Here is a 26,794-nt window from a genome sequence, read left to right as displayed (position 1 = left end):
TTCACACAAAAGCTGCCCACAAATGCTTGTAGCAGATTTATTAATAGTAACCCAAAATTGAAAGCAACCAAGATGTTCTTCAACAGATGAATGAATGAAGCACGGTACATCCATACAATAGAATATTGATGAAACTAAATGAGCTATCAAGCCAAGGAAAGATATGAAGGAAACTTAAATGAATATTATTACATGAAAGAAGCCAGTCTGAAAAGGTTGTATGATTCCAATTATATGGCTAGAATAAAGCAGAACAATAGAGACAATAAAAAGTTCAGTGGTTGCCGGGGTTATGGGGAAAGAGAAGAATAAGTCAAGCAAGGGGATTTTGGAGGCTGTAAAAGTATTCTCTAAGACACTGTAATGGTGGATATTATGCATTTGTCAAAAGCCATAGAACTTTACAACAGAAAGAGTGACCATAATGTAAAATTTAAAAAGTAATTTAGGAGGTTAGGGGATCCTAGGAACAGTGAAGACTTGACCAGACAATCTGACTTGTATTGTAAAGTACGGAATACCACAGTGGTGGCAGTACATCAAAGGAACACAGGAGCTTATTGAAAGAGCTCTCAATGACCAAAGCTGGAAAAATTTGAGCAAGAAAATAAATAAAATAGCATTGGATTGTAACTCAAAATATAAAATAAATATTCACATATTATATATATGTACACATATATATAATATAAATGATGATTAAATGGGAAGGATAGATAAACCTCCTGTGCAAAAGAATTACAAATAAATCGTGTAGGTATTGCACCCTAAAGAAATGGGACTTTAACCTCCTGTTCCTTAAGTGTGGGCTGTGTGTAGTGACTTCATTTCAAAAAAAAAAAAAAACAGTATGGAATTGTGGGGGAAGAAAAGTAACTTTACAATGGAGAAACCTGACAAACATTACTTCAGACAGGTTATCAAGGTCAACGTCAACAGCTATAAATCACATGGGAAATATATACACTCAATATAATTTAACAGAAACAGCACTTTATCACCATGGTCTTCTGCCCCAAAATTCAAAGCCTAAGTATAATTATAAAAAAAGTATCAGGAAGGGCCCAAGAGGGGGGCATTGTACAAAATACCTGACAAGTACTCCTCAGACTGTCAAGGTCATCAAAACAAAGAAAATCTGAGAAACTGTCCCAGCCTAGAGGAGCTTAAGGAAACAGACTAAAAGACTAAATGTAATGTGTATCTGAGATGGGATCCTGGAACAGAAAAAGGACATTAGGTACAAATTAAGGAAATCTGAATAAAGTATGGGATTTAGCTAATAATATCAGTGTATCATTGGTTTATTAAGTGTGACAAACATACCATTCTAATGTAAGATATGAATAATAGGGGTAACTGCAGAGGCTGGGTGGGCAGAGTATATTGGGAACTCCCTGTGCTGTCTGTTCAATTTTTCTGTAAATTTAAAGCTGTTTTAAAAATAAAACTTATTAATGAAAACATGTATTATCATTGAGCAAATTTTATACATAATAATACTAATTTATAGTATAGCTTAGAAGAGTAATTTACATTTTAGTTGTTATTTCATAAAATTATTATTTAAATTCTTTAAAGAACTGCTCCACCCAGCACATCCACAGTGTGGTTTTGTTTACAAATATTTTACTTGCAAATATATAATTTTACAGTATTATAACTGTTGGACAAATTGAGACATTCCTTAATGGAAATGATTGACATACACAGAATCTTTCAAAAGAATCCAGCTAGGTTTTTTTTTCTTGGATGTTTTAGAGGACACAATTTATTCAAAGTTTAAGCATCTCACCCAACCATCCATACTTGTAGGTTATCATTATCAATGACAATTACATATACATTGAATTTTACACAATGTTGTAATGATAAGATATCTTGGATGAATTCTGTTACGAAATGTTATTTTTTAAAGTAGTGTTATTAAGTTTAAATCCTGCCCTGCTAATGTACTAAAAATGAATTATGCAAATTGCTTTATTTCCATACATTTTCTTACCTAAAAGTGGGTTATTAAGAATAGTAACCTCCTTTTTTTCTTCTTAGTATAAATTAAGACAATCAGTGTAAAGCTCTTAGCTCTGAGCTTAGCATATTTTAAGATTAGCTGTTGATACTATTATTACCTTGTAGTGCCTAGTTGTAGTTTGGGATTAAAAACAGCATAAGAGATTAGCAATACTTTACATTTGCACACAACCCCAGGGCTTTTTAAATGCTTGATGCATGTGAAAGCACTTTAAAAACCTCTAATGTTTTTTGCACATGTAAGAAATTTGTATTTTCTTGGGGTTTTTGCAGCTTGCTTCAACTTCACAATAGTTCTGTGAGGTCAGCAGGGAAAATATTTGTCTTGATTTTATAAATGAGGTATTGAGATTCAGAGGTTTACTAGTGGGGTCCATCACCTCTGCTCTGCCATCTTGGACAAGTTTCTTAACCTCTGTGAGTATCAGCTTCTCCATTTATGAAATAAGGGTATTGTCATTTACCTTTAGGATGGTTTTTGAGTGAGCTAATGTACATTATGCACTTAACTTCATACCTGATTTTTTTAAGTGCTATAATAATTATTGTTGCATTGTATTATTTTTGTCTATTTTTCTATAGGATGTTCAGCCTCAGAGGAAAAGGCAGTATGGGTGGGTAGTAAAGATAAGGGTCATCATTTAATTTTCATCCTTCAAGACTAAGTTTGATCAGTGTGGCTTCTGTATTCAAGATTTTATTTGTTTACTTAAGCATTTTTTGAACACCTCCCATAGCCAAGCCCTGGATGAGATACAGTGACTTATGGAAAGATAAATACAACCTAAATTTTGTTCTCAAGGAGACAATACACCTGCATAAATAACTTAAAGAACATGTAGGGAGGGGATGTAAAAAGTTCGCAGGAGCAGATGAGATCACTCTATACTTGTAACAGTCAGGAAAGGATGCGGGAATAGGTGGCATTTGGATGGGGTTTTGAACAAGGAGTGGAATTGTGTGCCATGCATTTGTGTGCTGGAAATACACATTTTTCAATTGGGTGATAGACTGTATTTCATTCTTTCAATAATTATCAATGAAATAATTATATTAATAATAAAGATAAATGAGCTATTCTGTTATTATATGTTTCCATAATGCTCATTAGTTCACATACAATTTTTAATAGGTAATGATGTCAATTTAACACAAAAGTGATGTTGGAGTCACACGTGCTTTTCTTAGGCAGTGGGAGCTGGCAAGAAGGAAGTAGAATTATAACCTTCAGCAGGAAAGTAAAGACCTTCAGTTCATCTGTTCTTTTTCAGGAGACTTTTCAACTGCATTTTAAAGAAAGTTAAAAATAAATGCCTGCATCCAACATCCTCCCCAGAGAGGAGCAACTCCACCGTGCCTGGCTCTCGTCTTGTAGCAGGTTGCACTTCCTGCTGTGCCCACCTTAGCAACAGCCCCACTGACTCAGAACTTTCTTTCCATCAGCATTGGCTCTTCCCACAAGCCAGCATTTGCACTGTACTGTTTCTTGTTCATTTCTAATTCCTCTAAGGCAGTTTCATGGAGCTGCTTTCTTGAGCTGTTCAAGTTCTCTTCCAAGGTACCAATTGTTGTTTCATTGTTGATTGGTTGTGAAGTTGAATAGGATTTGGAGTGCCCTTAACTGTATTTTTTTCCCACAAGGGCATCATTTTTAATGTACTCTTTTACAGAAGACAGAAGTTTTACTTAGAACACATGTATCGTTTTCCACCTAGTACTGCCCTTAGATCTTGGCAAGAGAGGCCCTGGACCCCATGATTTAGAAGGCCCACCTCTGACTCCTTGGGGTAAGAAGTTCATGTGGTTAGGGGGGAGGTATCTAAATGGTGCTTGTGCAGCCTTCTAGAAAATGCTCTCCATATCTAGACCTAGAATTCCCTGCCTGATTCCACTCACAGAGCCTGTGAGAGCTCCTTTCTGAATCTCTCCCACCCAGGACAGATCAAGCTGCCAGTGTGGAATAGCCTGGAACCAGAGGGTATCCAAGAGGCAGTTGTTTGCAGGGAGTGCTGATGGGGTTGAATGTGCAGGACCTCACAGCATGAGATGAACCTGCTTGTGTGAAAGAAAGGTGAGCAGGGTGTGGCATGAGATCTGGAGGACGGGTCTCCCCAGGCCACTACTTCCTACTTTAGAACAACAAGGACTTTGAAAATTCTAAATTCAAATCTGACCTTCCCGATCTTTATGAGGATATATTTGTCAATGTAGAAAGAGAGACTATATTTATATAACACTATGTGAGATTTAAATATTTAGTTCCGTTTGTCATCTTACTCTGGACCTGGTCAATATTAGGGGCAGACCTTGTTAACAGCAAAAATACTCATGCTAAGAAATTGGACATTGGAGGCATGAACATTCCATCTGGTTTGAAAGAGCCTCCAGCCTAAGTAGTAATATATAGAGATTTAAAGGAAATGGTAAAGTAAATTAGAATAGTTATTTCCAATGATTTTCAAAGCACTGTCGAGGACATATTTATTGTCTTTGCTCTTCTTATGCTGCAGATCCATACCTTTTACCCCTTCCCCCACCCCCACCCCCATTCTGGTGGAAACAGAACTGCCGTATCCTGACCATAGGATCAGACACACGACCCATTCTGGGCCCGTCACTGTCTTTCTAGAACTTTCTTGACTGAAGGTGGTAGGATTGTTCTTTCTTGACCACGGGTGTTGAATATATAGTAAGGAAGTGACTCCAGATCTGTGGGGCTGTGTCCACTCCCAAACGAAGGTCCTGAGATAATAAGGTCAACAAGGGAGAACTGCAACAAGCAAAGGATCAGTGGAGAGATACTGGGTACACCTACTTCCAGCCGGCCTAGGACCTGCCTTTGGTGCTTTGTTCATGTAAGCCAGTGAATTACCACATTGTCTAAACTAGTTTCAGATGGATTTCTGCCACTTCAACCAGAATTCTGACTGGCACGAGTGCCTGGTGGGCATAGACTCTTGTACAGATAGTTGCACTGGAAATGGAAACCTCTCAATTATTCCTTCTCATTGATCATGTTTGACACCACTGTTCATTAGTGGGGAGGCAATTTTGCTTCCAGGATACGTTTGGAAGGTCTGGAGACGTTTTTGGATTGTTATAACTGGGGAGGGGACATGAGTGGAGAGAAACCAAGGATGCTGCTAAGTATCCTGGGATGCACATGACAACCCACTATGACAAAGAATTATCTGGCCCCCAATATTAGCGGTGCCAAGCTTGAGAAACCTTGAATACCACAGAAAAAAAAAATGGGAGGGAGATAAGAGAGTTAGATTCTAATCATATTTCTGTCCTTAACCACTGTGTGACCTTTGCACAATTTATTTCACCATTTTGGTCAGAAGTACTTGCCTGCATTCCATGAAGAGGCTGAAATAAATGACTTTTAAGATTCCCCCCTCACCCCAGCACTTACAGTATTTTGTTATCTTTCACAAAAATGGGGTTTGTTTTTTCTTGCCTGCCCCCTTTTTCTATCAATAGAGTCTCTTATGAATTTTTATTCCTTGTAGTTTTTCACACTGCCCTAGTCCTTTTCTTCAAACTCAGTGCTATACAAACCAAATTTGCAATATACAAAATTATCTCTAAGGGCGCTACATAAAATAATATTCAAGCGCTTTAAACTTGGACTGACATTTAAGGATGGAAACAGATTAAAGTTTAGTTTCTGGTTTGCTCCAAAATGAATTCTCTGAATCTGCATTTCTTTTTTTTTTTTTTTTTTTTGTGGTACGCGGGCCTCTCACTGTTGTGGCCTCTCCCGTTGCGGAGACGCGCAGGGGCGGCCATGGCTCACGGGCCCAGCCGCTCCGCGGCATGTGGGATCTTTCCGGACCGGGGCACGAACCCGCGTCCCCTGCATCGGCAGGCGGACTCTCAACCACTGCGCCACCAGGGAAGCCCTGAATCTGCATTTCTAAAGCCTCGTGGAAATGGTTGCTTCAGTTATTATGCACGGCAAGGTAAAATTTCCACAGCCAGGAGGATTTAATAGAAAACCTTTCCTTATTTCTGCAAGCTACAAAATATTTTCCCCTTCCCTGATGATGAACTTCCCATGAAATCTCTTTCATTTGTGACTTACATAGTCTTGGTGACAGCGTTTACCTTCCAGATCAACTAATGGTAAGAACATGGTGACAGATTCTACTGCTGGGTAACGTTAGTGAGGTAGGTGGTGAAAGGCTATATTTAATCACATCAGTGGAAAACCTTGTGCAGCCAGAGTGCAGTCGGGACTCAATTACATTTGAAAAAACAACATAATCATCATAAGATTAAAATATAACATAGATATCAAAGTGAGAATGATATAGGAGGGGTCATGAAATATAGAGATGGAATTAAGTCAAGAAGCATTTATCTCCTGAATACCTTTGAGGTGCTTTGTTCTCTGCCAGTCATGGGGGAGGATTGAAAAACCAGAACATGGCTCTTACTCTTGAGCTTCTAATTTACTTGAGCAGATAAGCCATATATGGAGCAATTAGAATAGAAATGAAGCTGTGAGTGTTGTGGAGGAGTTTATGAATTCAGTGAAGGAGTTGTACATTGTGGAAAGGAACAGGCAGGATGGAGGGGGACTCTGGCTTAGATTTGAGGGAAGAGAATTTTATCAAAATTTCTAACGAATATTTCCTACTATGGAAATGCCTTATTCCTTCATTTCACTTATTTATTCAGTAGTTTTTTCAATAAATATAGAGTGCCTTCTATGTCCTATGTAATGTTCTTGTGCTGGTGAGCAAATATATTAATGGTAGAGACTAATAGATAAAATGAGATAAATAAGTAATATGCAGATGGTATTAAGTTCTTTGAAAAAAACAAAGCAGGGAAAGGAATAGGGAGCGGTGGTAAGACGACATTCAAGCGAACACCTAGAGGTGGTTTGGGAGTTAAACGTGTGGATATCTTAGGGAAGAGCATCCAAGGTAGCGGGAACAGCCAGTGCAAAGCCCCTGAGGCAGGGGTTTGACTGGCATATTTGAATAAAAGCAAAGAGACCAGTAAGGCTGCACTGAAGGATGGACAGAGGGGAGACTAGGAAATGCAAGGTCAGAGAGGTACAGTGGCAGTCAGATCATGCAGGACATGGAAAGCGCTGACTTTTTCCATGATGGTGTTTGTGCTTGGAAGCCACTGAAAGGTTTTGAGGAGAAGAATGTTATGCTCTGACGTGTTTTAAAGGATCACTGTGGCTGCTGAAAATAGACTGTAGAAGAACAGGGAGATGGTAGAAGCCACTTATGATGCTATTAGAATAATTCAGGTGAGAGATGATGGTAGCAGTGGAACTGATGAAAGAGTGGCCAGGTTCTGGATGTATTTTGAAGGCAGAAGCAACAGAATTTACTGATAGATTGGGCATGAGGTGTAAAAGAATGAAAACAATCAAGGAAAACTCCCAAGATTTTAGGTGTGTTTAGATAAAATTTTGGAAAGCCAAAGTATGAGGACAATGCAATACTTCTCCAAACACATACTACAAATATGCATACTTCTCCAAATACTCAGATGCTGGAGTTCATGTACTGTTTTCTTTCTTGGTCTGCAGTTTGGAGCCAAGCATAAACCACTTCAGCATATTTAGTCGCAGGTACTAACATCGGTTATGACCCACCCACCCAGAGTTGTTGGAGTCTGGGTTGTTTCGGTTTGCTTTGTGTTGTTTTTACAAGTGCTCAGCCTTTTATGACAGCTTTGAAGTTGAGGCAGTCTCTGCCCCCCACCATCTTTCTTGTCCTAATTAAGCTTTTTGTTTTTAAATAATCGTAGAAGTACATGTAGTTTAAAGAAATAATACAGAACGATCCTGTGTACTCTTTACTCAGTTTCTCCAAATGGTGACATCTTACAGAACTGCACAGCATCACAACTAAGATATTAACCTTGATACAGTCAAGCTTCAGAACAATTCCGTCACCAGGAAGATCCCTACTTTTAGGTGTCCTTTTATAACTATACCTATTTTCCTTCTTCCACTCCCTGTTCTTAATGGCAACCACAGCTCCTCTACTCTCTGTTGTTTATTGTCACACTTAGAACACCACAGTTGCTTTAAGAAAAAACTGGTGACATTGGAATGTGTTCAGAGAAGAACTGTTTAGAACGGGGAAGGACCATGAAAGCATGATAGATGAGGAAAAATAACTGAGGCTGTTATAAAGAAAATCAAACTCAGAGCAAAAAATTGAGCTCTTTTTATGATTTTGAAGGGCTACTATGTGCATGAGGGTTTAAAGTTATTCTGTAGAAACAATGGATGTAGCTTCTTTAACAGAGATTCCATTTTCAATTTCAGGAAGAACTTATCAGATTGAGGAACACTGTTCCTGATTACCTCAGCAGGAGGAAAATTTTCACTTGGTTCAAGTAAACAGTGGTTAAGCAGTCACTAGCTAATAATTCAAAAATTTTCTAGGGGTTTGGACTGGATAATTTCCTTCCAACACTGACACTGTGTAAAGTTTTTTCCTTTTCCTTAGTGCCTTCATTTACTTCAATTTTTTTTTTAAATAAATAAATTTATTTATTTAATTTTGGGTGTGTTGGGTGTTCGTTTCTGTGTGAGGGCTTTCTCTAGCTGCGGCAAGCGGGGGGCCACTCTTCATCGCGGTGCGCAGGCCTCTCACTGTCGTGGCCTCTCTTGTTGCAGAGCACAGGCTCCAGACGCGCAGGCTCAGTAGTTGTGGCTCACAGGCCTAGCTGCTCCGCAGCATGTGGGATCTTCCCAGACCAGGGCTTGAACCCATGTCCCCTGCATTGGCAGGCAGATTCTCAATGACTGCACCACCAGGGAAGCCCTACTTTAATTTTTTATTGATGTATAGTTGATTGACAATGTTGTATTAATTTCAGGTGTATAGCATAGTGATTCAGTATTTTTAGATTACATGCCATTAAAAGTTATTACAAGATAATGACTATAATTCCCCGTGCTATACATATTTAGTTTAATTTTTAATTGAAAAAAATTTTGTGATATTATAGACTAAGATACAGTTGTAAGAAATAGTACAGAAAGATTCCATGTACATTATGTCCAGTTTTTCACCAATGGTAACACTTTCCAAAGTTATGGTATAATATGGTAACTAGTATAATGACAGTGATACCGTTCAGCAATCTTATTCACATTTTCCCATTTTCATGTTTTTACTCATTTGCATGTTCTATACAGTCTTATCATATGTATATGTTCTTGAATCCACCACCTCAGTCAGATACTGAACAGTTCCAACAGCCCAGAAGGATCTCTTATGTTGCCTTTTATAACCACACCCACCTCCCACTTGCTATCCTACTTCTCCAGTCCCTTCCCCGGCCCCTCCAGACCATGTCCCCCACCCTACCTCCACCCCGGGAACCTACTAATCTGTCTTCCATTTAAAAGTTTTGTCATTTCAAAAACCTTACAGAAATGGAATCAACAGTATGTACCCTTTTGAGAGTAGTTCCTTTCACTCAGTATAATTCCCTAAGATTCTTCTAAACTGTTGCTTGTATCAATAGTTTATCTCTTTTATTGCTGAGTCATAATCCATTGCATGGATGTGCCACAGTCTATTTAACCATTCACATATTGAAGAACATTTGGGCTGATTCCAATTCTTAACTCTTATAAATAAAGCTGCTATAGATATTTGTGTACAAATTTTGGGGGTGAAAAATTCATTTCTCTGGAAAATTTCTATAGGAGTGCAATTTCTGGGTCGTATGGTAGTTCCATGTTTAGTTTTCAAAGAAGCTGCCTAACTTCCGGAGCAGCTGTACTATTCTACATTCCCAATTGCTTATTTTCATATTGTGGTTTGTCTTCCGTTTATGGAATTATAATTGGGCCAAATGAACCACAACTTGAGAAGGATTTTAGAAACTTTGCTGGGACAAAAAAGTAAAGTATATTCTCTACTAATTTGGAGAAGAGAAATTCCTGTTTAACTAAACACCTCTATGTAATAAGTTCACAAAAGAGTCTACAGAATAGCATAGACTTTTTTTGGATTTTCAAAGAAGACTTTGTTAAAAATCTACATGACCCAGCCCTACTTAAAGACAAAGCCATAGGGATTAAGGGGAAAATATAAAGAATCAAAAATCTTTACTGTGAGCTGAACAACACACTTTATGCCTGGATTCTTGTGTACTTACAGCTGCATATAGAATATTCCATCTAGAGTTGTGAGAAGCTCTCCTTGAGGTTGTTAGCTTTCCCAGACCTGCTTTGATGTCCTAGAACTACTAATGTGGACAAGATGAGTTGGGCTGCAAAAGGATGTGAGGATGTTGAGAAAGAAAGTGTCACACCTTCATCACATCCCATCAGAGGGACTCTGGAATTTAAGATAAATTTTAATCATTGTTTTCATCCTGGGAACAATAAACACATTATAAATTATAGTATTTATAGTTATGGCTGCCATTTTTGAGTGTCTACTATGTTGCAGGAGCTGTGCTAGATAAATTATATAGACTATATGCTGTCTGCAAAATAAGCTTGCAAAGAAGGCATTATTTTATCTCTAACTTATAAATGGGGGATCTTACTTTGTTAGAAGTTAACTACATGCCTTTATTAGCCTAGTGCATGAAAGTGATCCGAAAGATATTAATATCCATGCTGCCATTATTCTAAGGGACCCTCAATTCCTATTTTCACCTATTCTTAATGACTTCTCCCTTCATTGTGACTTAATTACAGACTGGGGGGGGACGGGGAAGAGTTGAGGGGTTAGACGGTACAGGTAGAGTGGCTTAAGGTATACAAATATAATAATCATAGTTATAATAATAATATTTTTATTATGCTATCATTTGTTGAGTTTCTGCAATATGTCAAGTTCTCTGCTAAGAGTTTGACATGTAAGATCTTGATACCAAAGAGCAACCTAGTAGGATATATGTTACTCTTGTGGCTGTTAAAGCAGCCATATAAATAGATGAGGAAACAGTGTTGAGGAGGAGAAATAATTTCCCATAAGGTCACACAGCTGTAGAGGGACCATGCTAGAATTTAAACAATGACCTACCTGACTCCAAACCCCTTGCTCTGTCTGTTTGCTGTATCAATGTGAAGACATACACACACACACACACACACACACACACACACACACACACACACACCCTCCAAATTTGTGTGTGTGTGCCAGATATTAGAGACATTGGAGGCTCTTGGCTTTTAGCTGCTTTACTTTTTTGAAACATGGCTCAGATGATTATTCAAGGCTTACAAGCATAATATACTAAAAATTAATGTATCTGTAAATATAAAAGATTAGATTACTAAGTTTTTTGGGGTTTTTTTGCGGTACGCGGACCTCTCACTGTTGTGGCCTCTCCCATTGCGGAGCACAGGCTCCAGACGCGCAGGCTCAGCGACATGGCTCACGGGCCCAGCCTCTCCGCGTCATGTGCGATCTTCCCAGATCGGGGCACGAACCCGTGTCCCCTGCATCGGCAGGCGGACTCTCAACCACTGCGCCACCAGGGAAGCCCTAAGTTTTATTTTTTTAAGTGTATTTAGCAGTATAGAAACTTAACTTTTCTTTATGGTGCTAAGGTGAACATTTCACTTTAACATCTTCCTGCCACAATAGACATAAAGTGATTTTGAGTGTTTTTATGACTCTAGCTTGAAGCCAAAGCTTGGGTAATTGTCTTCAACAATTACTGGAATATCCAGGAAAAGGATCGGTATAGTGTTATGGCCATTGACATGGTTCGTTCATGCTGATCAAGCTCTCCAGTCTCAACTATTCACCTTCATACTTACTACTCAAGTTTCTTTGTGGCTGGTGACCAAAAACTTGTTTACTTGTGATGGGTCATAGATAATTTCCTACTAGGCAGGAGTTCCATGCTCTCTTCTTTTTTCTATAATAGACACTTCATAAATATTTGTTGAGTCTTGAATGCATGATTACATCTTTGTCTTCTACACTATTGACCTTCTTTTATCAATTGTTCTTTACCGATTTCACCGTCTACAATATCTCCCAAGAATATCTGATTAGAAAGGTGACTCCCTGTGTTGTGACTGAGCATACTGTTTACTTCAGTGTAACAACATTTAGTGAGTGTAGCCTTCTGGCCAGGGGCTCTGCTGGGTGCTCAGGGCAAGGAAATGGCCAACATCACCTGGCAGTCAAGGGGTTCCCCATCTGGTAGAGGACACAGTGAAGAGTGATAAGGGTATCTGTGTAAGGAATGGAGAAAACCTCTTGAACAGATGATTAATTGTCAGAGGAGATGAGCAAAGGTGGCTTTCCACAGGGGATGATATCTCAACTGGATTTTGAGGATAACTAAGTTTTCTTTTTAGATAAACAAGCAAGAGCTTTTATCTTAGGTAGAAAGTATTTCTGTTCCTTGATTTTGTTCTGGAAATTATTGAAAATGTTATATTGATTTTGAGGCTGTGGGCTCAGAATCAGAATCTAGGATTTGATGTATTAGGAGTTTCACTTCCATGGTATGCTAAGGTGAGAATTGATCGATACAAATACCTCCTTTGGTAAACAATGGCTGTCCCAACATTTTTCTAGTTCCTTACTGAATGAAAGTAGAATGAAAATCTTTGTGGAATATACAAACAAAGCTATCTTAAAAATTATTTGAAATCATGAGATTAAATACAAACCTTCTCAATTCAAAGCACTATTTTTTAAAATTTATTTTTGTTTGTTTGTTTTGCGGTACGCGGGCCTCTCACTGTTGTGGCCTCTCCCATTGCGGAGCACAGGCTCCCGACGCGCGGGCTCAGCGGCCATGGCTCACGGGCCCAGCCGCTCCGCGGCATGCGGGATCTTCCCGGACCGGGGCACGAACCCGTGTCCCCTGCATCGGCAGGCGGACTCTCAACCACTGCGCCACCAGGGAAGCCCTATTTTTTTTTTTTTTAAATCATAGGTGGAATGTGTATCCAGATGCACAAATTTAAGGAGTTGAAGAACTCAGTTCGTCAAAAAGTTTAAAAAGGATCTTCTCCCCCATCAGCTCTAAAGATTGTTATATCCTTGATAGATATAATTCATGTGCTCACACTGGTAGTGGAATGCTGGGTTGAGAAGGATTCTGAGGCAGTATCAACATTCAGTGGGGAAAAGCACTGTGATCAATTATCAGGATATGTGTATATGTATGTGGAGTGAATCATGTATACATTTCTGCCATCTCTCAATTAGGAAAATAATGGACATCTAGAATGGCTTGGGAAGCAAGATCACTTCATATTTAAATAATTATGAGGCCCCCAGACACCCATGAGGAATAAGCATTGTGTTTTTAGCAAATTAATGAGGGATGATTTTCTAGTATCCTTCCTTGTTAGAGTATTAACATTTTCACAAGTGCAGCCATGAAATTGGTTGACATTTACTCTTATTTTACACAAAATAATGCTGTTGGCTAGAGAGTGATTACACTTGGTGTTTAATAAACACTTATTTTTACCTGGGTCTCTGTTATCCATCCTTTATAATAGGAACACTATTTAATTTTGTGAGATATCCATGGAAATAACCACTATAGCTTGCCCTTATAACTTGACAATGCCCTGTAGGGACTTCTATACAACAGAGAAGGCTCTCAATAAATCCATGTCAAACAAAAGAAGTCACAAAATTCTTGAGTTGAATTTTTCTAGCATACATGAAATGTGGGATGGCAAATGGTACTCCACTGTTTTATTGCCACTTCTTGGGGAAGGGCTGTGTAATTCATTTGATGCTTCCCTTCCTGTGACTTATGCTGTCATCCCAGATTCATGGTAATATAAGTTTACAGCACTCCAAATCGACATGTATTCTCGCTCCACTGTGTTTGCAATTTCTTTCTACTTCAGCTGCTTTCCCAGGGGAAGGGGTTAACCCGACAGGCACCACATAGGGTAATGTTATAGGTAGCATTTTCTCAGGTAAACAGTGTCAGCAGTGCAGTCATTCTAATGTGCATTGTACAATGAATTTGTGTATAGCATCTAGCTGGTGGCTAAAGGAAAGTATGGCGTGCCTACAAAGGCCAAATCTTTGTGAAATGAACAGGATTTGTTTTCATCTAAGTATGCTCCTTCTACTCTATTCTAATCAGAAGAAAATATTTTATTGATTACACGTAACATTTAGCGAGTGCTCGCTCTATTGCCAGATACCATGTAACCCCTTTGTATGCATGACACAGTTGATCCTTCCCAAACCATATCTGGGAGCAACTATTATGGTCTCCAGTTGGAAAAACTGAGTCTTGAGCATAAATAATTAGTCTAAGATTGCATAGCACATAAGTTTCAAGGCCTAGGTTAAATCAAAGACTGACAGATACCAATGTTTGTACCCTAATCATCGTACAGCATGACCTCCCGAATGGAAACCATGGTTGACATCTTTCCACTTACCTGGCTGATTTAATAGTCATTCCTAGAAGCTAGCAGCCTAGGGAGTTGTATCAACTGTATACAGCAAATGTTGGGAATGTAGTTTATAACTTGAACAAAATGTCCACATGTCAGAGAGAGTGCCAGAGAAATAAGATACTGGTTTATTTCCCTCCATTTTCCAATCTTTTATTCTGGTCTTAAAACTGCTTGGTTGTAACTAATAAATGTTATTGGGTGAATAAATGTTCATCCAATATTCCATTTTTGACATAAATAATGTAATATCCAAACAATGCAGGAACTGCCTTAAATAAAACATGTGAATGCTGGGTCTTTCTTGTAATAATTTGAAAAATATCAATAATGCTGTCAATTTAACAACAGAACATGCTATCTGCCCTTTTCATCTTCCTGGTTATATTAGAAAAGGAAAATGCACCCCTGCACCACATTAAAAGGTGTTCTTCCCACCACCATTGTCTGAAGAGTTGTTTTAGGAGCCCAACATTTAATTTTAGAAATGAGCAAACAAATATCTGTGTCATGTTTCTGAAACCTTGAGGAAAGTGATCTGGTTTTCTGTATGAGAACAATGAATTTAGGGTCACATTACTTGAATTTGAATCTCAGCTGAGAAAGTTTGGGCAACACACCTACCTTCTCTGAACCTCTTGTTTCCCTGTGTGTAAAGTAGAGATAATTACATCTACCTCAGAGAATTGCTATGAGGATTAAATGAGGTAATGCATTGGTATCAATACATTGACCAACTTAAATTTCAGGGAGATACAAACAGGAAAGAACATTGTTTATTTTTTCTTCAAACACAATCTTCAGTTCTTTGTTCCTTACGTTTATCTAGTTGGAAACATGGCTATAGGTAATATTGAGTGATAAGAATAATTTCCTCCTGGTAATTGTCTTAGTTTGGGTTTTCCCCACAAAATGACCAAGAGAGAAGAATTTGGGTGCAATTAGCCTATCTGGGAGGTGGTTGAAGGTAGTACAAGTGAAGAAACAGGGAGACAGGAAAGAAATAATTATAAATAAAGCTATGGGGACTTCCCTGGTGGCACAGTGATTAAGAATCCGCCTGCCAACGCAGGGGACACGGGTTCGATCCCTGGTCTGGGAAGATCCTACATGCTGTGGAGCAACTAAGCCCCCGCGCCACAACTACTGAGCCCACATACCACAATTACTGAAGCCCACACGCCTAGAGCCTATGCTCCACAGCAAGAGAAGCCACCGCAGTGAGAAGCCTGCACACCACAACGAAGAGTAGCCTCCACTCGCCGCAACTAGAGAAAGCCCGCGCACAGCAACGAAGACCCAACACAGCCAAAATATAAATAAATTAAAAATAAAATAAAAGCTAGGTATGAGCAGGACACTACTATGAGTATAACTAGGGCTCAATGTCTCTGAAATACCACGTGGAATAGACCTTGAAATATTGTCTTTAGAGGAGGGCGAGCATAGCAGATGCTTCTAGTTTCTGAACTGGATCCCTTTACTGGTCCAGTGTACACGTCCTCTAGTTACTCTGGACATTGGATACCTCACAGCCACCCCTCCCCACCCCTTCTCCGGAGGATTGTCCTTGGTTAAGCTCACCCTTCTATTCCAGTTGCCAGTAGCACAGACTGACTGATATGGGGATACAAAGGCCAGCCTTTTACCTCTGAGGGAAAAATTCTGCTGTGTGGTTGATGCCATAGAGCCCTCTTCACCATGGATCAGGCCAAGGCTAGACTTAACTGTGACTACATCTAATTTGATTCTTCCCCCTTCCTTATTCTGTTTCATTCCCTCCCTTACCGGTCCCTCCTGAAATGTCTGCAATGCTCAGTGTTACACATCTAAATCCCTTTCTCAATCTCTGCCTCTAGGGAACTCAATCTAAGACAGGGACACTGGGGGCAGTTATTCAGCATTGTTCATCCCCCGTTGGTTGAGGGTTTGGCAACACTGACCAGCTGCTGCCTTCCATGGCCCCACACCACAGCCTATTTCTGATGGGGTTCCCCTGTTCCCCTCGTGAAGTGATCTTGGGTGTAGCCCCGTCAGGATGGTTTGAGTCAGGTAACCAAGGTACTTGATGTGTGGGAACCTTGCCTCTGGGGTGAGCAGACTGATCCCACTGCTGACCTCTCCTCTCCCCATTTGTTGGGGCAGCTTCCAGCCAGCATCCCCTTCCTGCTTCAGAAAACTTTAACAGGAAATGAATATCAGCTTCTTGTTTCACAAATGCTCCCATACTTAGGGGACACATGTGAAACTCCTTCATGAGTCTTGTCACTCTGTGTAGAGAGGGATGGGGGGAGCGGTGGGGAATGCTAAGATTTTCTGTAGAACTGAAAGCAGTCTGCTAGAGAATGAGACATTAGTCTCCTTATCTTATGTTCATTGTCCAATCTGTTATTGGAACCCCCCTCACTTGGCTTGTGGAATGGCTACTGGGCCAGCAACCATCCTGATTCAACCAATCTCTCCTAACTTTAGTCTTCCGCTCCTACAGGCTGAATTGGTGATGGGGGTGAGGGTCAAAGGACCAGTTTGGCCATCTTTTTTGATAAGGGGTTACCTATTGCCTGTTTGGGACTTAATTTCTAGAAGCCACAGAAAACATTGTTTAATATTCCTTTATATACATATTTAAATTAATACTAAACGCTCATTAAATTGTAGCTATTAATTCAATTATAAAATCAGTTTCTAGCATCTTTGAAAAGCCATCACAATTTACTGTTTGTTTTAATGATGTGATTCAGGATGTTTGATGAAAAGATCACAGTGTCTAAGAATCAGGAGACCTAGGTCATCATGGACTCAGCCCCATGTCCTTTTCCAAATCATTTCACCTTCCAAGGCTTTGACTTCACAGCCATCAAATAGGATAATCAAAGCTGCTTTATATATCTCACAGGGTTGTTTTAAGTCTGAAATGAAGGGAAACATGCAGAAACACCTTTCAGAGTGTAAAATAATGAAATGTCAGGTAATAATTAATAAAGTCACCCACTTTTAAGGGAATCTACCAAAAGGCAATTTCCCCTTCCCTTCAGATACTCACACCAATCTGACAAGCTGCTGTGGCTGAGACCTGACTCATTTGTAGCAAATAGATGCCATGTTAAATGATGACAAAGTGATAAACATATGTAAATATTTCATATGGAAGTGAAATCAATATGGACACATGCAAAAGACACAGTTCCAAGACTGGGGAAGCTGGGCTATGCATAGTCACAGCAGAAAAAGACATGGGTTTGGGAGTGGATCATCAGCTAAAAACAAGCCCAGCGCTGTTATTTAAACTCTTAACAGAAACTATTACTAGGCATGGACCATGCATAATTTTGCCATTTGTCTCAGACTTCATGATGTAGCATGCTGTTAATCGGGCAAGTGTATCATATAGAGGAAAATGGGCTACTCCTGGTGACACTGGATTCATCAACTACCTCTCCAGGTTCTTTGTTGGTTCAAGTTGGCATGGTTATATATATCTGTTCATATCTGGTTACAGATAGTACAACGTTCTGTGTGTGAAAATGTCTTGAAAAAGCATAGTTATGCTGTGAGGGTATGTGATATTAAACAAGTGACAAAAAAAAAGATGAAAAAAACTAGAAGAAAGTAAGACAGCAGCTGGAGAAGAAGAAGAAGCCAGAAGGTGTCCTATTTTATCACACCACCATGGGCTGCTCAAAGGAACAAGTGTCTCTAAATTTTGTAGAGAGAGAGGGAGGGAGGGAGAGAGGGAGAAAGAGACTGAATGGGCTCAGTGAGATAAAAACAAAGACCAGAGTCCCAGCCTTGGACTAGAGACCCTCGAGGGCTGTGCAAGCTACAGGTTTGAAGGCATGCTTTGTGAGGTATAGACACTCATTTGTGAAGTGCCAGAGAGCTTTTATAATATCTCAGAAGTGTAGCCCCTTCTATGGCCCAAGGTCAACGCATGAAATCAGGTGTTTAAATAAAAACTAATGACAAGTCAAATCATTTCTGAAAAACAAAAGAGCTCTTTATTACAAAAAAATTTAATTTAAATGTATACAAAGTAAACAGGATAGAATATCAATCCTCTTACACACCTATCACCCAGCTTCGATATTATCACCATTCTGGAAAGACCATTCCTTTAAGAAACATGGTCTTTTTAATTTAAACATTTTCATTTGGAAGTAAATAAAAATTGAATAAATAGGATAATGTAGAGTAATGTAAAATAAATAGAATAATTTCAAGTAAGAATAAGAATAGTGTGAAGAATATGCAGGAATCCTTTATCCAGATTCACTTACTGTAAATATTTTATTCCTTTTTGTCATTGGCACACGTGCGCTATCTCTCTTTCCGTCTCTGTAACATTTTCTTTTTCTGAACGATTTGAGGATAATTTATACCAACCATGGACATTTACCCCCAAATATTTCACTGTGTGTTTCCTAAGAATAAGGATATGGTCATATATAACCATAATATAGTTACTAATCTCATAAATTTATAGATACAATTTTATTGTGTTCCAAGTATATCAGTTGACCCAGAGATGTCTTTTATAGCATTTTTCCTGCTCCATTACAGCACCCAGTGTAGAGTCAGGTATAGCATTTTGTTGTCACCTCTCTCTGGCTACTGTAATATGGAACATTTTATTTGTTACTTACAATGTTGACACTTTAAAAAATGACAGTCCTCCTGTGGACCCATTTGTTTTAATAGAGTGTTCCTCATTTGGACTTTGTCTAATAGTTCCTCATTATTGTATTCAGATTATGCGTTCTTGGCCAGGACACTGTATAGGTGATGACGGTGTGTCCCTCTCAGGTGTCATGTTTGGAGGTAGAACACTCATCTGCCCCTAATTGAGGGTGTTAATTTTGAATACTTAGTCAAGGTGTTGTCTGATTTCTCCACTATATAGTCAATGTTTTTTTTCCTTGCAACATGGAAAAAACCTGCAAGGAGACACTTTAAGAGCATTCACAGATTCTGTTCCTCACCAAGTTTCCCTCCTAGATTTTAGCATCCATTCATAAATCCTGCCTGATCCAATTTTTACTACAATTATTGCAAAGAGCTGATTTTCTATCCCAGTACTCTTTCCACGTTTATTAGGTAGTACATGGCATTCTGTTGTAAGCAAGAGCCTTCTCTTTCCCTCCACTTATTATCAATATGGAATAATGAATTCCTTTTTTTCTCCAAAATGGCTTTTGGTATATTACTACATATAGTTAATTATTTTGGCGCTGAAATCATCCCATATTTGGCTAGTGGGAGCATTTTTAATCTGGCTTCTGTGTCTGGGACATGCCCCCAAAATAAGTTTGAACATTTACTTTATAGCAGAACAAGGTGTTTCAGGCTCGTCTCGTACCTGTTCGCCCAAGGCCCGGCATAGTTATTGCTCTGAGGATCCCTGGTTGGTATTAGTGGGGAATGGTATTAAATCCTAGCTCTTGGCACTTGGTGTGCTCATCGCATCAGAGGTGTGGCGTTTTGGCCCTTTCAGTGCATAGAGGTTGGAAGCATATGCATGCATTCACACGTTTATATACATACACTGGCATACATATATGCTTAAACCCGTGCACTTATACATGCATATGCACATCTCAAAATTATGAATTCACATCAATATCCCCAGTTTCCAAACCATCCCTACAGGGTTCTTTCTTGTCTTTCCCCATTTTATGTGTTTACCTACCGTCTTCCCAATTGAGAAAACTGGCTATCAAATTTACTCAGTTGCTCAATCTTATAATACATCTAAAATAGTTTCACAATTGCTTTGCCCATTCCATTACAAAACACAAGCCATATTAAAGACAGTTCAAGAATTGTTTGCAATTCTTGCCCTCACCCCATTCTGCTGCAAACAGAGAGTGTATAGCTAATTACTTGGATTAGTTCCCTCTTTCCTTCCTCCTTTTCTCCCTCCCGCCTGCTTTTCCTCCCTTCCTATCTCTTCTTCTGTTCCACTTAAGGGTAGTTATGGCATTTGTTTGAAATATCAGTACAACTGAATTTATGTGGTTCAGTTGGCTTCCAGTTTTCGTCTCCTTTTCCTTCTGTATGTATGTTTGTGTATATATACATATATGCATGTGTATATATACATGTGTGTATGTATATATGTGTGTGTGTATGTATTAATATGTAGAAGATTAAAGGCTTCGGAAAGTCAAACTATATACAGAAAAGAATATTCAGAGGTGTCAGTTTTTTCTCCTCCACTCCCTCCCCAGCCCAACATGACAATATATTAGAACAAAAGTATACACATTAAGCCTAATTATATGGTTGCCTTTAGGGGAATGAAAAGGAAATGGAGTTAGAGGTGAATTGATCCGTCAGTTGATTAAGATGGGAACCTTGCACCACAGGGCAGTGAAGATGATGTATATAAACTGAGGGACACGACTGACTACACTGTCAAGTACTTAAGGTTAAACATTTTTTTCCCCAAAACCCCACAAACATACAGCAGCATTTCCCAATGTATGTTCTGCAAAATGCTAGTCTCGTGAGATAGCTCTGAGAGGAAAAAAAATGTTCCTGGTCAAATAAGAATGGGTAATAGTACACATTTGATCCCCTTCCTGGAAGTCTTTCTGTTAACAAAGTTAAGAAACTAAGTCATGTTTCTATAGTTTGAATTTTTTTTAAATCAGGGAAACAGAGAGTAGATAAGTAGTTGCCAGGGCCTGGGGGTGGGGAAAATAGGGAGAGGTTGGTCAAAGCGTACAAATTTTCAGCTATAAGATGAATAAGGTCTGAGGGTCAAATGTATAATGTGGTGACTATAGTTGATAACACTGTATTTGTATAACTGAAATTTACTAAGAGAGAAATTAAATGTTCCCACCCCACCCCCCCAAAAAGAAAAAGTAAATATGTAAGGTGATGGATGTGTTAATTAACTAGATGGAAGGAGTCCTTTCAGTATGTATATGTATATCAAGTCAACATATGTACACTTTAAATATCTTACCCTTTTATGTGTTCATTATACCTCAATAAAACTGAAATACAAAAAGAATGAAGCTAAATATGCTCCCCTACTTGACATGAATATCTTTGAATGAATATTTATACTACTTATCTTTCAGAAATAATCTTTAGAGGGACAAATTTTGGAAAATTTGGGTCCATGCACTCACTCAATAAACATTTATTGAGCACTTAATCTATGCTGGGTGCTGTTTTGGGTGCTGTGGATGGACAGCCAACAAAACAAATGAAACACCTGTCCTGGAGGAATTTATAGTTTAGGAGGGTTTGTAGGGGCAGTGAAGGCAGACTCATGTCTGGTGGTGACCTATGGTATCGACTATTGTAGCCACTCAGGAAAGATGAATACAGACTGACAATTCCCTTTCATCCTTTGTGAAGACTTCATAATGCTGACCCAAAAGGAAAAAAAATGGAGGGGTAAATGCTGCAATGAGCTTGGACGCTAAGCATCAGGGGACTTCATCCTTCTACTTCATCTGTATACATCTGAGCATAAGCCAACAATTAAGGGTATAAAATTTAAAAAAAAAAAAAAGGGAAAAATTCTTGAGTTTTTAATCACATTTCCATGTTGATAAAATATTTATGAGCTCTCCTTCAATTAATTAGAATAAACCATGTAACATTGCAGGAAACAAATTGGAAATTTAATAAAGTAAATTCACTTCCAATTTCTTTGGAAGGAAGAAGCTAATTATGTTTAGTTCTGTAATTATAATTTTAATTAAAATATAATGCAAAATATTGCATAAAGTGAAAACAGTGGTGAGTAATAAAATGGGGCCTTTAATATAATTTGCTCTTTAGATGAAAATTTATAATTTAAAATGAAGTCTTTATTGTACCATTCTCCAAAAATTTCATCCTTTCAGTCTAAATTTAATTTAGCAACCTTCCTATAAAGACTAATTGATGTTTATTTACTGGTTTAAACCCATTTCCTTCTGTTTGTTGTGTGCTGAAAATCTCCTTTTCATTGCTTTTTGCCATCTTCCTTTTAGACTTGATTTAAAGACACACTCCTATTTCCCCCTTGCACATTATAATTTATAACACATCCCTTTTGAGTTGGAACATGGCTTGAAACTTTCCGTGATTTAAAACTTGAAAGCTCAGATGCTCTTAGAAGTATGTTCACATATCAGTCCCCTTCACCTGGCTGGCACAGAGATGATTTGATTGCTCCAGGCAGACATCCAGGTAGAAGGAAATTTTAGATCCTCTAAAATGAAATTAGGAAGGTGATGAAATGAACTTCTGGTGATGTTTTTAATAATCATTTGCTCTCAAACACTTCTCAGAGGAACAGAGTTGACTAATAGTTTGCCCAGATGTTAGACTTAAATTCCAAAGTCTACTGAAATTTGAGGCCATTTGCCATGATGTTAAACTCATATCCGTTTCTAAAGGCCTTTTAGACTGTTCTTTAATGTGAAAGGTACTCTGCTTTTACCCAAATCACAGGGGTTTATGGAAGGGAAATGCTAAACTTGAAACACTCAATTCTTCATCTCAACATCTCTTTATACTTCAGCATTCAATGAAGGATTCACTTGGTTTCATGTGAGTCAATTTAAAATGACTAACAGATATTTATTTGAATGCATACTGTATAAAAAAATGTTATACTTGCTGTGTAAAACTATCTCCCTGAGGAGTTGTTGAAAATCGGATTTCTGCACCAGTTACGTTCAGACCCAGTATGTTTGGTGTGGATCCCAGTGATTTTATTCAGATAGTTAGAGAAACGACTGAATGTTTATGGGATTCTAGAGTTGAGTAATATAGTACTTAACTCAAAGAACTTACATCCCTAGAGGATGATGTTAATTGAATCAGTAGTTCTTTCTGCTTTCCGTTGGGGCAGAACTGATCTTGCCTAGGCAGGAGTGGAGAAGACGGTTGAAATTCAGGAAGAAGTAAGTAGGGAGAGGAGATTGTTAGTTCTTTGGTCAGGGGGAATGAAGGTCCTGTTGCCTATGATTTGAGTAACTTGCAGGGTGATTACGTCAATTACAAGGTAATCAAGAAAAAATGTGACTGGGGACTGCTAGGATGCAGGGCAAGGATGCATTCAGAATTAGTTCCCAATTTGGTGCTTTGCTTTAGGACCCACAACCTTGAGTGCCCATTCCTGGAACGCTTGAGAGAGAACATTCTGAGAATATTCTCTTAGCTTTTCAAACCTCCCCATCATTCCGGAAAGGATTGGTGGCTTCAGAAAGGGACTTTATGTGCTTTGTCTTGATCTCCTACACGTGTTTAACTGGGGGTCTCCACATACCAGGTACTCTAATTATTACTGCCTAAGTGTAATCGATAAAACTATTTGAAAAAATACTTGGAAAGGCTTTGCTCTTTCTAATAAGTCAAACCACAGCAGGAACATATTTAGAAAACTCTAATCACCTCTGCTACTCTTGCTGCAGGCATATCCCTAACGTAATGAACGTGAGCCTCTTTCATATCTTCTGCTGTAGGTAGGTTCCAATGTTTTTTAACCAAGTAGTGTATTAAACAATACCCTGCATCTTCTTTTCAGGTCTTGTAAAAGCACTTCCCTGCAGATCCTGTCTGCTTTTACAGAGCATAGAAACCTAGTGAGGGCGTCACAACAAAGGCTAAATCTATGGCCATTCTAGTCCCTGAGTGGGAAGTCTCCAACTCAGTGGTTCTGGGAGGGTGGGGCAGGGAGGGTGCGTTTTGCCCTCCAGGAGGCATTTGGCAATGTATTTTTGTTGTCATACCTGTAAGGGGTGCTTCCGGCATCTAGTGAGTAGAGGCCAGGGATGCTGTGAAATATCCTACGATACACAGGACAACAACCTCCCCACAAGCAAAGAATTATCCTGCCCAAACTATCAATAGTGTCAGGATTGAGAAACTCTAGAATAGAGGAACTTTGAGGACCCTGTCCCCGAAGAAGGAGGAGTCTGTTCTCATGCTTGTGAGAAATTCTGCCGGGAAAGACTGTATGGTCACACATCTTTTCTGTACAGTGTTTTTTCTTTCTTATTATTATGGACTACATGTTTGTGTCCTCCCCAAAATTCATAGGTTGAAATCTCAACATTTAGTGTGATGGTATTAGGAGTTGGGGCTTTTGGGAAGTAATTAGGTCATGAGGTGGAGCCCCCATGAAATGGATTCTTGCTTTTGTAAACAGGACTCCAGAGAGCTGTCTCCCCCTCCCTCTTCCTGCCATACGAGGGCGCAAGGAGAAGTCAGCAGTCTACAACCCGGAAGAGACCCCTCACCAGAATCTGACCATGTGGGCACCCTGATATTGGACTTTCAGCCTCCGAAACTGTGGGAAGTAAAATTCTGTTGTGTAAGTCACGCCATCCACGATACTTTGCCGTAGTAACCTGAACTAAGACACTTATTTCATCCCCATGTTGGTGCTTATCAGTTGTGTGCAAGTGACCCCTTTAAGCCTCAGTTTCCTCATAGGTTAAGTGGACCCAATTTCAGCATCTACCTCATGCGGCTATTGTAGGAATTTAAGGAGACGGGGTACCTGAACGTGCGTAGCGCCATGCTGGCCTGAACAGTGCTCCATTTGCATGTGTGGTTACTATTGTTTGGGATTCAGGGTTTCACTGGATAAACAGCAATCACTCTGTATATTCCAGTATAAAGTGACTGAATTTAGGGAATTAGAGGCTTGTGCTCTTTTTGGAAAGTGTGAGGATGGATAGGTCAGGGAAGCTGTTTCTAATCATCTCAGCCTGTAGCCCTGAACAGGCTGATGTGAACACTCCCTGAAGGCTGCTGTGACTCTCAAGAGCTCCAGGAAGCCCTCCCCCGCGAGCAGCTCATCCTGCCCTACCGAGGGGAAGGAGGCCTGAAAATGCTGCCCACTACCTCACCCTACAGCACTGAAGCAGGGGATGTACAGGGTGCGCCAAGAAGCTGCCGCAAATCTCACAACTGTTGCAATGCTTCTTCACAGTAGTAATCCCCTGCTTTCCCCTTCTGTTTCCCCCATCTTCTACCATTGATTCTCCCTGGCAGAATCCGACCTGGAGATGCTTTGAGAAGGGGATTGTGGGAATTACTCTAGCTCCTTCTGTGCAATGCAGAGAACGCCCCAGAAGGGGATGACAATGATGTCAAGGTGACAATAGACAATTGGCATGCTTTGTCATTACTCTTATATCTGTAGTTCTTCAAAATAGCTATTATCCTCACTTTTTAAATGAGAAAATTGCCACTCAGAAAGGTGACGTGATTCTTCTCAAAGTCTAATTTGTGCCAGACCTGGATTCCAAATTCAATACTCCCCCAACTACACCACCCCCTAGATGTAGTCCAAAAAAAATTATTTACCATTTTGGAGTCATTAATGAGAATGAAAGCTTTACTTTCCAAAATATCTTTCTCCCATAGGTCTGAATATCTTTATTATTCATTTGGGTTAAAATACTGAATTACTCTTTTAAAGTACCAGTAAAGTGGTAGGGGTAGATATAAAGACATTATTCACTATTAACACCTTGGACCAAATATCTTTTTCATCATATTAGGGTATTATGTCAAAGAGAACCTATTGACCCTTTGGCTGGTTTCCCTGTAGAGCAATGTCATGGAGAGAGAGTGGACTTTTGAGTTTGCCCTGGGTTTTGTGATTTGCTTTTTAAGTAACTTTGGGCAACTTATTAGCTTCCCCTGTGCTCTGGTATTCTCATAAATAGAAAGGAGATGACATCATACAACTCAGAGGTTTGATATGAAAATTAAATATCAAGAGAACATAGAGGAAACACCTTATTTCCTTCCACATTTGTATGAAAAATATTTGAGGTGCACCACTGTATTAGGTACTATGCTAAGCATCATGAGGATAGATGAGGTCCTGGAGTTTACAACGTAGTTTGTTTGGGAGGAAAACATTACATACAAGTAAAGAACATAGGATAGCACAAATACATAAGATAGTACAGATCTTCAGAGTCACAATAAAGAAATAAACTGGTGATAGGTGAGAGAATGGAGGTGTAGAAAGGTATTTTGGATGGGTTAATTCACCTTGAGAAAGTGAGTATTTGATCTAAGACTTGAAGCATAAAATTAATTCTTTCTGCAACTATTTATTGAAAAACCTGCTAAGTGCCAGGCACTGTTCTAGGCACTGGAGATGAAACAGTGAACAAAACTGACAGTCTCTGCCCTCAGTCCTGGTGAGGGGAGATAGATAATAAAAAATTACGTAAGTAATTATACAGTATCTCAGAGGGCAATACATTCTATGAAGACAAATAAAATAGAAAAGTAAAGTAGGGCACACAACACTGCTGAGAAGACACTGGAGCAGGCCCAAAGGGAGTCATAGATGAGCCATAAGAA

General features: G+C 39.1%; 1 protein-coding gene across 1 annotated transcript in view; it reads left to right on the top strand.

Annotated features, from left to right (window-relative positions):
* TAFA1 (TAFA chemokine like family member 1) overlaps positions 1 to 26,794 on the top strand; it is a 778,535-nt gene that overhangs the window by 95,642 nt on the left and 656,099 nt on the right. The window contains exon 3 of the mRNA XM_060307400.1: positions 24,612 to 24,776. The gene's annotated coding sequence lies outside the window, so the exon portion shown is untranslated. The remainder of the gene's footprint in view (positions 1 to 24,611; positions 24,777 to 26,794) is intronic.

This window comes from Globicephala melas, chromosome 11 (assembly GCF_963455315.2).
Source record: "Globicephala melas chromosome 11, mGloMel1.2, whole genome shotgun sequence".
In the NCBI taxonomy this organism is placed as follows: Eukaryota; Metazoa; Chordata; class Mammalia; order Artiodactyla; family Delphinidae; genus Globicephala; species Globicephala melas.
This window is presented reverse-complemented; position numbering and strand designations above follow the sequence as displayed.